This window comes from Heterodontus francisci, chromosome 24, assembly GCF_036365525.1.
Source record: "Heterodontus francisci isolate sHetFra1 chromosome 24, sHetFra1.hap1, whole genome shotgun sequence".
NCBI classification, from domain to species: Eukaryota; Metazoa; Chordata; class Chondrichthyes; order Heterodontiformes; family Heterodontidae; genus Heterodontus; species Heterodontus francisci.
Genome location: NC_090394.1, coordinates 58398931 through 58412967, shown reverse-complemented (window position 1 = coordinate 58412967; position 14037 = coordinate 58398931). Strand labels below are relative to the sequence as shown.

General features: G+C 40.8%; 2 protein-coding genes across 16 annotated transcripts in view; one reads left to right on the top strand and one right to left on the bottom strand.

Moving 5' to 3' along the window:
- Positions 1-1967, bottom strand: part of lyrm1 (LYR motif containing 1) — a 48853-nt gene extending 46886 nt beyond the window's left edge. For 7 of the 11 annotated variants that reach the window (XM_068056290.1, XM_068056291.1, XM_068056286.1 and 4 more), the window contains exon 1: positions 1620-1846. The gene's annotated coding sequence lies outside the window, so the exon portion shown is untranslated. The other 4 variants (XM_068056283.1, XM_068056285.1, XM_068056282.1 and 1 more) reach the window with 4 other exon arrangements.
- A 64-nt stretch (positions 1968-2031) lies between these two features.
- The window catches only part of dcun1d3 (defective in cullin neddylation 1 domain containing 3), a 51307-nt gene continuing 39301 nt past the window's right edge, over positions 2032-14037 (top strand). For 2 of the 5 annotated variants that reach the window (XM_068056269.1, XM_068056271.1), the window contains exon 1: positions 2032-2417. The gene's annotated coding sequence lies outside the window, so the exon portion shown is untranslated. Of the gene's footprint in view, positions 2418-5106; positions 5201-14037 lie in introns of all 5 variants that reach the window. The other 3 variants (XM_068056273.1, XM_068056270.1, XM_068056274.1) reach the window with 3 other exon arrangements.

The window sequence follows — 14037 nt, the reverse complement described above, 5'->3', positions numbered from 1 at the left end:
TGTGGAGCCGAGAGAAGAATTCTAGGCTATGCTTCTGGATTACTTCACTGAGCAGTAGCATTTAAATACTGGACAGGTGGCCACGAATTATGGCCTAGGACACCAAATGTGACTGTGCTGAAGAGGAGGAGATGCTTTTGGAGATATATAGTGTGGAACTTTAAGAGGCTTTGTGCTAAAAGCAGGATTTCACATGTAGCAGGCAGGATATCCTGAAAACCACAACTTTCTCATAAATCACTTGCTGCATGCAAGACCCAGGGTCTTAAAAAATTCCACAGTGTATATCCATATACCAGAACTCTTCCAAACTCTGCTGCCGATATCCTAACACAGTCCAAGTTCTATTAACATATTACCTCTGTACTCACTGACCTATGTCAGCTCCTAGTCCACCAATCCCTTAAATTTTAAATTCTCATCCTTGTGTTCAATTCTCTCCATGATCTCACTTTCGTGTATAACCTTCTCCAGCCTAACAACCCTCTGAGAATTCTGTGTACCTCCAATTCTGGCCTCTTCTGCATCTCTAACTTCCTTTGCTCCACCATTGACAGCCATACCTTCAGTTGTCTCGGCCCCAGCTCTGGAATTTTCAACCTAAACTTCTCCACTTCTCTCTCTCCTCTTTCAAGCTGTTCCTTAATATTTATTTCTTTGATCAAGCTTTTGGTTATCTGTCTTAATATTTCCTTCTTTGACTCGGTCAATTTTTGTCTAATCATACTCCTGTGAAGCCGCTTGGGACGTTTTATAAAGTTAAAGGCACTATGTAAATAAATGCAACAACTAGAGAGCAGTGCCAAAGGTGGAGGAATGGAAGAAAAAACATTCTGGGGCGACAGGCTAGTACTACCTTAAATTGACATTACTACACATCAAGTTAACTCAAAAATGTTTGTCACACTCTTGAGAAAATCCAAGTAATTATACTACCATTTAATTTTAGAGCAATGTGAGTGAATAAAACCATTACACTCCTTCGTTATCTGGTCAGGGGAAAGCTTACAGGCTCTTACTAATAGCTGCAATTTGTAGTCTTAGATAAACGGACAGCTCTTTTTAAAAAAAAACTGAATTAAAGACCGTGCAGCGGGATTATTTCAACTTTTTTAAAAAACAAAACGTAATCAGTTACAAAATGCGAAAATGCAACTGGTGGGACTGGTATGCATCAACTGAAAGAAACATTTGTTGCGGCTGCGGCGGTCCAGCGGTTACCCTCATTTCGGACTCCGATTACACCGATTTTGTGCACGGCCACCACATTGCCCGGAGTTTAAAATCTAGATTTGTATCATCTCCGTAACTTTATCATATGAACTCCACTGATGTTTAAAAAAAAGACTCGAGGAACGATTCGCTTCTCCTCACCCCAACACCACACACAAAATAAATCAGCCACATGGTAACATCAGCGCAGAAGACCCTCGCCTTTAAAGTGACGCATCCGCCGGCGGTTCACTGTCGAAACATTCACCCGCTCTCATCACTTTTCTTAAAATTTAAGCCTCCGGTCACACGGCAAAAGGCCTGTTTATCCACGTTTTGAGTTCAAGATAGAAATCGTCTATCTTTCTTTTTGAAAGCAGTAATATAACTGCAATGGGATGACTCACATTTGGTGGAGTGTGACCCCGCAGAGTAATCGTGGAAGAAATTCAGTGTTTTTGTGGGTTACCGGTCGCGCCACAGACAACAGGTAAATAAGCAGAATATTTAAGAGTAACCGGCGATTTCCTACGGTGAGAAACAAGAGGCCAACAGACAACCGCCTGGCTCGAGCGCTACGCACGCACACCTCTCATGTAGGTGCGGAGGATCGCAACGGACAACACGGCGGGCTCGAGTGTTGCGCATGCGCACCTCTCATCCCGCAATACGGGGATGACGACGGATCCCGTCCCTGGTTCGGGCTCGAGCGTATCCTCACGCGCATGCGCCCCTCTCACGTTCCGCTCCGCTTTTTTTAAAAAGTGACTGTTTTCACTTTCCCTTCCCCAAGACTAGCGCCGCCTACGTCTTGCGTCACTGTTGTCTGACCACAAGGTTTGATGAGGTAATGCGCAGGCGAAAAGCTGGTGCCCGGCGCAGTAGGAAGTGATGAGGGGAAGTTTCTGTCTCCTTAAATTATCCGCGGAACGGTGGGTGTTTTCGTCCATACATTTCTCAAAATCGTAGCGTTACTGTCTTTTAATGGCTATTTGAAAGGCATGTCTCTGAAAGGATCGGGTTTATCGGCAGTGATGTCGTAAGAAGGCCTAGCGCTGCCTTTCCTCTCTGGGGCGAAGGGAAGCCCGTCGTTGTTTCGGTGCTTGCGCACAACCTCTAACTCTGAATACAATTAAAACCCAACAGTATCTGCGTTTTGTTCACTGTTCTGGCAAACAGGATGATGACTTGATTACGTTCACATTGTAAGTTTCCTGTTTTTCAGATTTAGTATTTTTAAATGTAATGTGGTAGCTGTAGTGTAGTACAGTGGTGACATGATAATTTGTAACAATTAATACAAGTCTGAGTCAAAATTAGCTCCCTAAAGTCCTCAAACGTGGCCCATTTTTATTTCAAGTCTGTTTGATAGCTTTTCCCCTGCCCTGGATATTGAAATTAGGTTTATATGTTAAGGTGATAGCCTAATTTAGTGTTTTTTCCTGAAATCAAGGGGGTGAAATTTTCCTTTTAATGAAAAAGAGCGAATGTGTTCCATGAATACCACACAGAGAAATAATCTCAGAAATTACTCTGGTTCTTGAAAATTCCTCATTGAAAAATTCGAGAGAAAAGGGCTTCAAGATAGATTATTGGTAGGTTAATGTTCATGACTGTAATCAATTATAGGCATAAACAATGGTCCTGCATACAAGCCCTATATTCTAAAATGAAGATGTACGTTGAATGGGAGTTGTGAGGGGGGTGATGGGTGGGTGGAGAGAGAGAGCAAGTAATTTTGTGCAGTTTGTTTTCAATGTGTATTACCTGGCCACACCTATACAACAAATGAGAATTTTATGCTCCTGAGCTTACTGGCTGTTGTAATTCATATTACAAATGTTTTGCATGCAATATGTGACACCAAAGTAAGTTTTCACAGATTGTAGTTTAAAAATAGTTAAAGTCTGCTTGCATGTGCTCATGTCTAGTATGTATGCATGCTGTGGACATTGCTGAAAATTATTTACTTCTGTAAGGAAAACAGAAAGACTTGCATTTGTATAACCTTTCACAACCTCAGGGTGCTCAAAGCATTTTGCAGTCAATAAAGTATTTTTGAAGTGCAGTCATTTTTGTAAAGCAGTGGAATTGGCACCCAATTCACAGCAAGGTCCCACAATCAGAAATGTGAAAATGACCAGATAATCTGTTTTAGGGATGTTGGTAGAGGGATAAATATTGGCAAGGACACCAGGAAACCCCCGCCGTGCTCTTGTGGCATATTTGGATTTTCAAAAGGCACTTGATAAGGTGTAACACAAGATAAGAGCTCATGGGATTGGGGTAATGTATTAGAATGGGTACAGGATTGATTAACGGACAGTAAACAGAGGGTAGGAATAAACTTTGTCAGTTTTAGGTTGGGAGGCTGTTACTAGTGGGGTACCACAAGGATCAGTGCTGGGGCCTCACTTATTTGCAATCTATGTTAATGACTTAGATGAAGGGTCTGAGTGCAATCTCATCAAGTTTGTTGATGATCCAAAGCTAGGTGGGAAAGTAAGTTGTGAGGAGGACAGAGTCTGCAAAGGGATATAGATATGTTAAGTGAGTGGGCAAGAAGGTGACAGAGTGTAATGTTTGGAAATTAGATTATTCACTTTGGAGAAGAGAAAAACAGAATTTTTTAAATGATGCGAACCTATTCAGTGTTGGTGTTCAGAGGGAATTGGGTGCCCTTGAACAAAAGCACAGAAAGTTAACATGCCAGTACAGCAAGCAATTAGGAAGCCAAATGATATGTTGACCTTTATTCCAAGGAGGTTGGAGTATAATGGTAAGGCAGTCTTGCTGCAGTTGTATAGGACTTTGGTGAGCCAGAGGTCGAGGATCAGTCGTGGTCTTATGAAATGGCAGAGTAGACTTGAGGGGCGGTATGGCCTACTCCTGCTCCTATTTCTTATGTTCTTTGAAATAGTGCCATAGGATATTTTATGTTCATTTGAGAGGGCAGTCAGGGTCTCAGTTTAAAGTTTTATCTGAAAGACAGCAGCTCTGACAGTGCAGCACTCCCTCAGTATTGCACGGTTAGATTATGAGTTCAAGTCTCTTTAATGGGCCTTAAATCCACAAGCTTCTGACCCCAAGATCAGAGTGCAACCACTGAGCCACAGCAAACACCAAATGGTATATTTTGTAGTTACCATGGGATGTTAAGATGTGGCATGTTGTTTTAAAATGTTAAATGTGCTATGATATTTTATGCAGTAGATTCAGATTTCAGTAAAACGTGCTGAATTCCTCTGGGCATTAATATATTGGGTAGTACTTCTCTTTTGCCATTGAACATGTGCATATAAATGAAAGCTTGCATTTTAGAACTTTTGAAATAGTTTAAGATTTATTTATAAGGAGAGTGCGCTATTGATGTATTAGCATCTCAACAAGGATACTAGATTAAGTGCAAGTCTTAACTGGTATTTGAACTTTGACTCCCTCTTGAGGTATGTTTTCCTGCCTTTGGACAAGTCATAATGAGAGATCAAAGAAAAGCTATCTTGAAGGGGCCTCTTTTCTACTGAGATGATGTAGAAGAAATGAGTGTGAATGCGCTTTCTGGCAGAACCTTGTTATGAATGGGGATTGGGTGACACAATGCATTCGTAAATCATTTTATTCTTGGGGATCTGGGTTTGAATGCACTTTAGAACAGTGGAATGTTAAGTGAATTGAGTTTGGTCAGTCTCATTCCAACTCCTCTTAAGTTCAAGTTCACAGAAGTAAATTACTCATAATTCAGTGTTGGGAACTGAACTGACAGACTCCAAGCATGGCTGATGTGGAAAATGGAAAATTCATTTTGGTGCAGTTTGGAGTTCATTAGGTTTGGGTGAAGGAACAGAGGAGAAATGCTTTATTCTGACCCATCTGTCCCATGCTATACCTAACCAGGGATTTCTTGACACGGCAGCAAGTACCCAAAGTGAAAGTCACGTCACGCACTTTGAACATAAATTCAGAAAGAGCATCTGTTTGTATCTGAAAAGTAAGCCAATTTCTCAGTTTATAATGCTATATATAGTTTGTAATAAGTAGCTTTTTTTGTTCAGAGACTAATCACGATGCATGAAACTATAATAGAAATACTAATACAAAATAACAAATTTATGTCAAGCTTATGTCTTGAGAATTTCTCAGGAGTAGCATGTGCAAGGAAAAATAACACACTCGAGATGAGCGCACTTTTAAAAAATAAACTACTGAGCATATATGTTTCCAGTAAACTGATGAAGGACTGTGGGACTCGGAATGGGGACAGGAATAAAAAAATATAATTCTAATATATACTGCAGGTTAGTACTAAAACTGCAAAAGTTAGTTCAACAAAGACTGTTTCACTTATGTGCTTCATTTCGACTATAAACCAACGATTTTAATCACACTAGTGAGTTATGGGTGGTCATTGTTGTATTTAGCATTTTGCATTATTGACTGAATTAAATCTGCAACTAATAATATCTTTAAAGTTAAATTCAGCATTTTTGTTACAATTGACCAGCAAGCTAGTTACCATAATTTTGAGTATTAGTTAGTCAACAAAGATAGGGTCATCAATACAGTCTCAAACATTTCTCAATATTGTGAGAAGTTGGCATCCTTGTGATACCTCAAGGAGTCAGGTGTCATTTCATTCCATTTGCACAGCCAGGCTTAGCTGGGGCAGACATTTGGAAGCCTTGTGCGCTCCCATTAAAAGAGAGGCATTTCAGTTGTCTTAATGGACAGCTTGATGGGTGAAACTTGGGGAGTGTGTGCATGGTGTATCTGTCTCTTTTTCACTTGCTTGCTCTCTCATGTGCTTGCTCTTTTAAGTGCTTCTTCATTTGCTCTCTTTTAATTTCTGGTCTCCCAGTGCTCCCAATTAAAAATTCCCGATGTTGTGTTTAAAACCTTCCTATTTCTGTAACTTGCTGCAGTCCTACAAACCCTCCCCCAGAACTCTGACTTGGATTTCCTGTGCATCCACAATTCTCATTGCCCCAGCACTGGAGGCCATGCCTTCAGACTTCTAACATCTAGAATTCCCTTTTAAACCCTCCCGTCTCTGCACCGCCTTCTCTTAGAAACCAGGCTTTTGGTCACCCCTCCTGTTATCTCTTTCTCTGTCTTTGCATCCGTTTTTATCTGATGCACCACTGTGTAGTGCCTTGGGACATTTTTCTATGTCAAAGGTGCTAAATAAATGCAAGTTGTTGTTTATATAATTGAGCATAGGAAATTGACTTTTCTTGATGTGAATACTGCATTCTATTCATTTACGTATTTTATGAAAAAAAAAGTTTTGGGCTGAGATCTTCGTACTTTGCGGTCCTCTTCTGTAAAGAAAGGAGAGTGCGTGAGCTATTTCAGAAGCTGATAGCTCCAATCAAAAATAGATTGCATTATTCAACTAGCTCCTCTTACACAAACTTAATATTTAACATTAAAAAGTATTTTGGTAACTTGTGTAGAATGTAATATGAATGTTTTACATGTGAAGAAACAGTGAAAGCATCAAAAAGTAAAAATACTCTGCTGAGATGTTTTGTTTTTGGAGGCATGTGATTCCTAGTGGAATCTTAAGCACATCTTTAATTTGTGCACTCCATGTTACTGCCAACAATTATCTGTTGTTGAACTGTGAATTTCAATTGTTGTTTTCACATGTGAAGTAATGCTGTGGGTGATGGAGTACCAATCACACATGGAATAGAGCTCTCAATGTGCTGGCTTTAACTGAGAGAAAAGTTGGATACAATACAAAAGTACTATTATGGATACCATTCAAAACATCTATTAAGTATTATTCATGAGAATCTTCTTTCTATGATTGGAATTTATTTGTTCACAGCTTTTTTTATCTATCTACTTTAAAAAATACAGATTGAATCTTCCATTCCAATTAGAGCCAAATGTAAGCTGAACACGGGTGTTGCTCTGGATGGGGAAATTAAATGGAGATGAATATAAAATGTTAAAAGTATCTCAAAAGGTGGTCAGGAAAGATATATTAGCAGAGCCTAGAAATATATCTGCAAGAAAACTTAATTGGTGTCTAAATTATTTTCTTTTAAAAAGATCATTTATTTTTCTTTATGGAAGTTGTCTTATTTATAGATATAGCTCCAATGTGAAACTTGCTTGCTATATTGCTCCATTTGTGGGAAATAGCTTCATCTTCTAGGATTTTGGTGAGGGATAGTATTACTCATATATACAACGTGTGATGCTAAAAATTAGCTCCATATAAAATCCCTAACCCATATTCATGATCACCTCCTTGACCTTGCATCTCACATGGCCTCCCTACTCCCATCATTTCAATCACAGATAAGGCCATCTCTGATCACTTCTTTGTATCCCTGTCCACCCACATCTCCTTCCCCCTCCCAATCCTACTTTCTTGTTTGCCCGCCCCTGGAAAAAGCTCTCTCTCCCAATTCATTTTCATTTTGTGAAAGGGAAATCAAAGTTCTTTGGGTGAGTTACATCTGCTGTGGATAAAGGGGAACCAGTGGATGTATTGTACTTAGATTTCCAGAAGGCATTTGATAAGGTGCCACATCAAAGGTTATTGCTGAAAATAAAAGCTCATGGTGTAGGGGATAACATATTGGCATGGATAGAAGATTGGCTAGCTAACAGAAAACAGAGAGTCGGCATAAATGGGACATTTTCTGGTTGGCAAGATGGAACGAGTGGTATACCACAGGGATCTGTGTCGGGGCCTCAACTATTTACAATTTATATAAATGACTTGGATGAAGGGACCAAAAGTATGTTTGCTAAATTTGCTGATGACACAAAGATAGGTAAGTAACTTGTGAAGAGGATATAAGGAGGCTACAGAGGGATATAGATAGGTTAAGTGAGTAGGCAAAGACCTGGCAAATGGGGTATAATGTGGGAAAGTGTGAAATTGTCCACTTTGGCATGAAGAATAAAAAAGAAGCACATTATCTAAATGGTGAGAGATTGCAGAGCTCTGAGATGCAGAAGGATCTGGGTGTCCTAGTGCATGAATCGCAAAAGGTTAGTATGCAGGTACAGCACGCAATTAGGAAAGCTAATAGAATGTTATTGTTTATCGTGAGGGGAATTGAATTCAAAAGTAGCGAGGTTATGCTTCAGCTATACAGGGCATTGGTGAGACCACATCTGGAGTACTGTGTACAGTACTGGTCTTATTTAAGGAAGGATGTAAATGCGTTGGAGGCAGTACAGAAAAGGTTTACTAGACTTAATACCTGGAATGGGCAGGCTGTCTTACGAGGAAAGATTTGACAGGCTAGGCTTGTATCCGCTGGAGTTTAGAAGAATAAGAGGCGATGTGATTGAAACATATAAGATCCTGAGGGGTCTTGACAGGGTGGATGTGGAAAGGATGTTGCCCCTTGTGGGAGAATCTAGGGATCACTGTTTAAAAATAAGGGGTCGCCCATTTAAGACAGAGATGAGGAGAAATTTTTTCTCAGAGGGTTGAGTCTTTGGAATTCTCTTCCTCTAAAAGTGATGGAAGCAGAGTCTTTGAATATTTTTAAGGCAGGGGTAGATAGATTCTTGACCTGGAATATTGTGTGCAGTTTTGGTCTCCTTATCTGAGGAAGGATGTTCTTGCTATAGAGGGAGTGCAGCGAAGGTTTACCAGACTGATTCCTGGGATGGTGGGACTGACATATGAGGAGAGATTGAGTGAGTTAGGATTATATTCGCTGGAGTTCAGAAGAGTGAGAGGGGATCTCATAGAAACCTATAAAGTTCTAACAGGAGTTGACAGGGTAGATGCAGGAAGGATGTTCCCGATGGTGGGGGAGTCCAGAACCAGGGGTCATAGTCTAAGGATACTGGGTAAACCTTTCAGGATGAGGAGAAGTTTCTTCACCCAGAGAGTGGTGAGCCTGTGGAATTCGCTACCACAGAAAGCAGTTGAGGCCAAAGCACTGAATGTTTTCAAAAAGGAGTTAGATGCAGCTCTTGGGTCTAAAGGGATCAAAAGGTATGGGATGAAAGCCGGAACAGGCTACTGAGTTGTTCAGCCATGATCATAATGAATGGCGGAGCAGGCTTGAAGGGCTGAGTGGCCTATTCCTGCTCCCAATTCTTATGTTCGTATGTAACTGCACTTTCAAAATCCCATCTGTCTAGCCTTTGGCCCGCCATTCGCCATGACATTGCTGCAACTACAAATCTGCTCAACACATCCTCACCTTTACCTTTGATTGTGACCAGTGCACACACTCACCATGACCGTTTCCCTGGTATGGCCCTCATTTCTGCTTCCTTAAGTACAAGGGGCGCAGAATTGAATCAGCATGGCGGATGACTCGTTCCGCCATTCTGGCTGAGTCACATAAGGCATTATCAGGTTCTGCTCTCGCTAACTAAATCTGCCCACTATTCCAGGACCATCCTGGAATGCCAATATAATCCCTGGTTTCTTTACTGCAAGCCCTCATCTTAAACTCCTTACCTCTGTCTCCTCCACCCTCACCTCTAACAATGAGGAGCTCATAGACTTCTTTGTCACTAAAATTGAGACCATCCGATCTCTCTCTGCTACTTCCCTCCTTTCTTATAGCCCATTGGCCAAATTTATAAGGCTGACCCCGCATCTTTCTCTAGTTTCTCTCCTATCTCCCCTTAAGTCCTCTCTGAGATCATCTTGTCCGTGAAGCCCACTTGTTGCTTCCTTGACCCTATTCCCACTGAATTGCTGACCACCCTACTTCCCTTCCAGGTTCCCATGTTAGCTGATATTAACTGTTCTCTCTCCTTAGGTACTATTTCCCTGCCTTCGAATTTGCCTTCATTGCACCCCCTTCTCAAAAAACCAACCTTTGACCCCTCTGCCCTTGCAAACTACCACCGCATCTCCAACCTTTCTTTCCTCTCCAAAGTTCTTGAATTTTTTTTTTATTCATTCATGGGATGTGGGCGTCGCTGGCCAGGCCCAGCATTTATTGCCCATCCCTAATTGCCCTTGAGAAGGTGGTGGTGAGCTGCCTTCTTGAACTGCTGCAGTCCATGTAGGGTAGGTACACCCACAGTGCTGTTAGGAAGGGAGTTCCAGGATTTTGACCCAGCGACCGTGAAGGAACGGCGATTGACATAGCTGGGTTTGCCATTGTCGTTTCCGGTGCCTAGGTCGATGCCGGGTGGTCCGTCTGGTTTCTTAACTTTTTATTGACTTCGTAGCGGTTAGATACAACTGAGTGGCTTGCTAGGCCATTTCAGAGGGCATGTAAGAGTCAATCACATTGCTGTGGGTCTGGAGTCACATGTAGGCCAGACCAGGTAAGGACAGCGGATTTCCTTCCCTAAAGGACATTAGTGAACCAGATGGGATTTTACAACAATCAACAATGATTTCATGGCCATCGTTCGATTAGCATTAAAAAAAAAACAATTTCCACCTTCTGCTGTGGGATTTGAACCCACGTCCCCTGCGTCTCTGGGTTACTAGTCCAGTGACAATACCACTACGCCACCACCTCCCCCAACTCTACTTTCCTGCCTACCTGCTATAACCTTTGACTCCTTGTCAGTCAAGAATCTAACTCAGCCTTAAAAATATTCAGTGACCCTGCCTCCACTGCTCTCTGGGGAATAGAATTTCACAGACAAATGACCCTCCGAGAAAATTTTTTCCTCATCTCTCTTAAATGAGAGACTCTTAATTTTTCAACTGTGTCCCCTCCTTCTCGTCTCTGTCCATAAGGGGAAACATCCTCTCAGCATCCATCCTGTCAAGTCCTCTCAGGATCTTGTATGTTTCAATAAGATCACCTCTCGTTCTTCTAAATTGTAATGGATACAGACCCAACCTGTCCAACCTTTCCTCATAAGATAACCCCTACATCCCAGGAATCAGTCGAGTGAACCTTCTCTGAACTGCTTCTGATTCCATTCTTATCTATAATGTTGTAGCTAGAGAGTCACTTACAATATCTTATCTTCTTGCTCCAACACCATTGCTTTTGGAGTCCCCCAAGGATCTACTCTTGGCACTTTTTCTCATCTATGTGCTGCCCCTTGGCATCATCATCCGAAAACATAGGATCAGGTTGCAATGCACGTTGACGACATCCACCTCACCACCACCCCACTTGCTCTAAATTATCAGGCTGCTTGTCCAACAAGTACTGATGAGCAGAAATTTCCTCCCAACTAAATATTAGGAAGACCGAAGCCATTATTTATAGTTCCTGCAGCAAACTCTGTTCCCACCCACTGACTCCATCCCTCTCTCTGGGAACTGTATGAGGCTAAACCAGACTGCTTGCTGTCATATTTGACCCTGGGATGACCTTCTGACCACATATCTGCATCGTCACTAAAACTTCCTATTTCTACCTCTAACATTGTCCGACTCTGCCCTTGCCTGTGCTCATCTGCGGCTGAGACCCTCATCCATGTCTTTCTTACCTCCTAGTGTTGACTTTTCCAGTGCTGTCCTGGTTAGCCTCCTATGTTCTACTCTCTGTAAACTTAAAGTCATCCAAAACTCTGCAAGTACCCCAACTTGCACCACAAAAATAGGGACAAGAGTAGACCATTTAGTCCCTTGAGCCTGTTCTGCCACTCAGTGAGATCATGGCTGATCTGCAACCTAACTCTATACACCTGCCTTTGCCCCATATCCCTTTATACCTTTGCTTAACAAAAATCTATCGATCTTGGTTTTAAAATGTAACAATTGATGTTGAAGTCCCATTCACTCACTTATCACCCCTTTGCTCGCCAACCTACATTTTTCTCCCAGAAATGCCTTGATTTTAAAATGTTCATCCTTATTTTCAAATCCTCCATGGCTTTGCCCCTCCCTTTCTCTGTAACCTCCTCTATCCTGCAGCCCTCCGAGAACCCTGCACTCTTCCACTTCTGGGCTTTTTATGCATCCCCAATTTTAATCTCTACCATTTGTGGCCATGCCTTCAGCTGCCTGGATCCTAGGCTCTGAAATTCCCTCCGTAACACTCTCTGCCCCTCTACCTCTCCTCCTTTTAAGATGCTCCTTTAAACCTACTTTTAAATCTGAAGGTTTACTTTGGTTTTATTTGAGGTGGTCATACTATAGTAAAAGTTACAAAGATAGCAGAAGTAAAACTAATTTTGTCAAGACAGGATGTTTACTTGCAGCTATCTACTGATGTTTTAAAAACTGTACTTCCTTTATATGTATGTGCTGAGATTATTTACTAACTCTCAGTTGGGGAACAGCTGCATTGATTGCAGTACAGAAATGAAGCTTTCTGATTTTGCCAATTCACAAGTTCTAAATTATTTGAAACATTCTTCAACTTAACTTTTCATGTAAAGTGATGAGAGTAGAAATAATTGTTTTATAAACTTATCTATATATTGTATCCCTGCAAAGTGAGGGACAGTAGTCATATCCAGACATTCATGGTTTATGACTTAGTCTTCTGCTTAATTTTAGATGAATGTAGTAGCTCCATATATATATTCTGAAAATATAGTTTGGGTATACTAATCTTTTCCATATTGACCACTGTGATGGAACATCTTGAATTATTTTGAAATATAAGTGAAAGTATGTTATTCAGCTACAATAAACTCTTTTTAACCCCAACCTTTTAGAGCATCCTTTTGTTTAGTCCATTATGGCTTTGAAATTTGACCATTTAACAAAAAAAGTTATAAGGGGGAGAAATACAAAATAAGCAGGTGGTATTTCACACAAACTGGGCCCCAAAATTGATCTTTACCAATAGGCTGCTTGGTGTGAGATTGTTCTTGCTTGCCTCTTGATGTCTCACTTGATGTGTTGGTCGATCCTGAACAGCACCTCACTGGCTAGTTCTCTCACTGCACTTGATGCTTCACTTCATGAAGAAAATTGGAGAGGATGCAAAGAGGACCAAGGAGGTGCTTACTCAAATCAAAAATAATGTGTTATGGTGTTGCTCCTGAGTCAAATAGAAACTCTTGGTTTCCTTAATTGACACAAACCCTCTCTACTCTTCTAAAATTTGGAAGAATAAACACAATTGGGACGTACCACTTAGGCTATGAGCTACAAATTGAGTTTGTTAAATATAAGAAGACAGTAGATGAAAATCAATACAGGATATTTTCTCTTGATTGCAGAACTGCTAACATCTATTTCCTTCTCTGATACTAAAGTAATAGAACTTGATTTTCTAACTCTGATCAAACTCAGACTAGAGTCTATAACACAAACTATAGATGAGGATGAATTTGTTTTCATGGAGTGATCAGGTGTATGCCTGTATCTCAATGGTCTCTGAAGCACTGTGCCTGAGATTAACATCTTGCACTTTCAAGTTTAACCTGAGGTACAGGAAATCAAAAAGCCTCTTGCACAATTGAAATGTTACCAAATTTGGCTTACCAGAATAATTTCAATTTGTAGGTATTAGCAGGTCAGTTTTCAGGATTAAAATAAGTTCTGGGTTCAGTGGTTTCTGCTTTCTTTGAAATCAAAATGTATTTGCATTTGAATAATACCTTGCCTCCCAAGTGGATATGAAAGGCCATGGATGTCACATGGTGACTACATACATTTTAGCTCAGCCACATGTTGTAGCAACTAAAATTTAAAATGACCATCTCCATCATGTAACAAAATACTAAAAATATTAAAGGCTTGTGATTAGGATCTTCCTATTTGTCCCAATCTCCTCTTAATAGTGTTGCTAATGGTGGGCATATTCTGGACAGAAGAAATAGTGCATCTTTTCTTTTGTGGTCAGGCCAATCAGATGTTGGGGTGCCGAACTTATCGATCTGGTTGCATTTTGATTGGTTTGCCTTTACTATGAGAGTGATGAAGAAGAGAAAAAAGGTGAAAATGTTTAG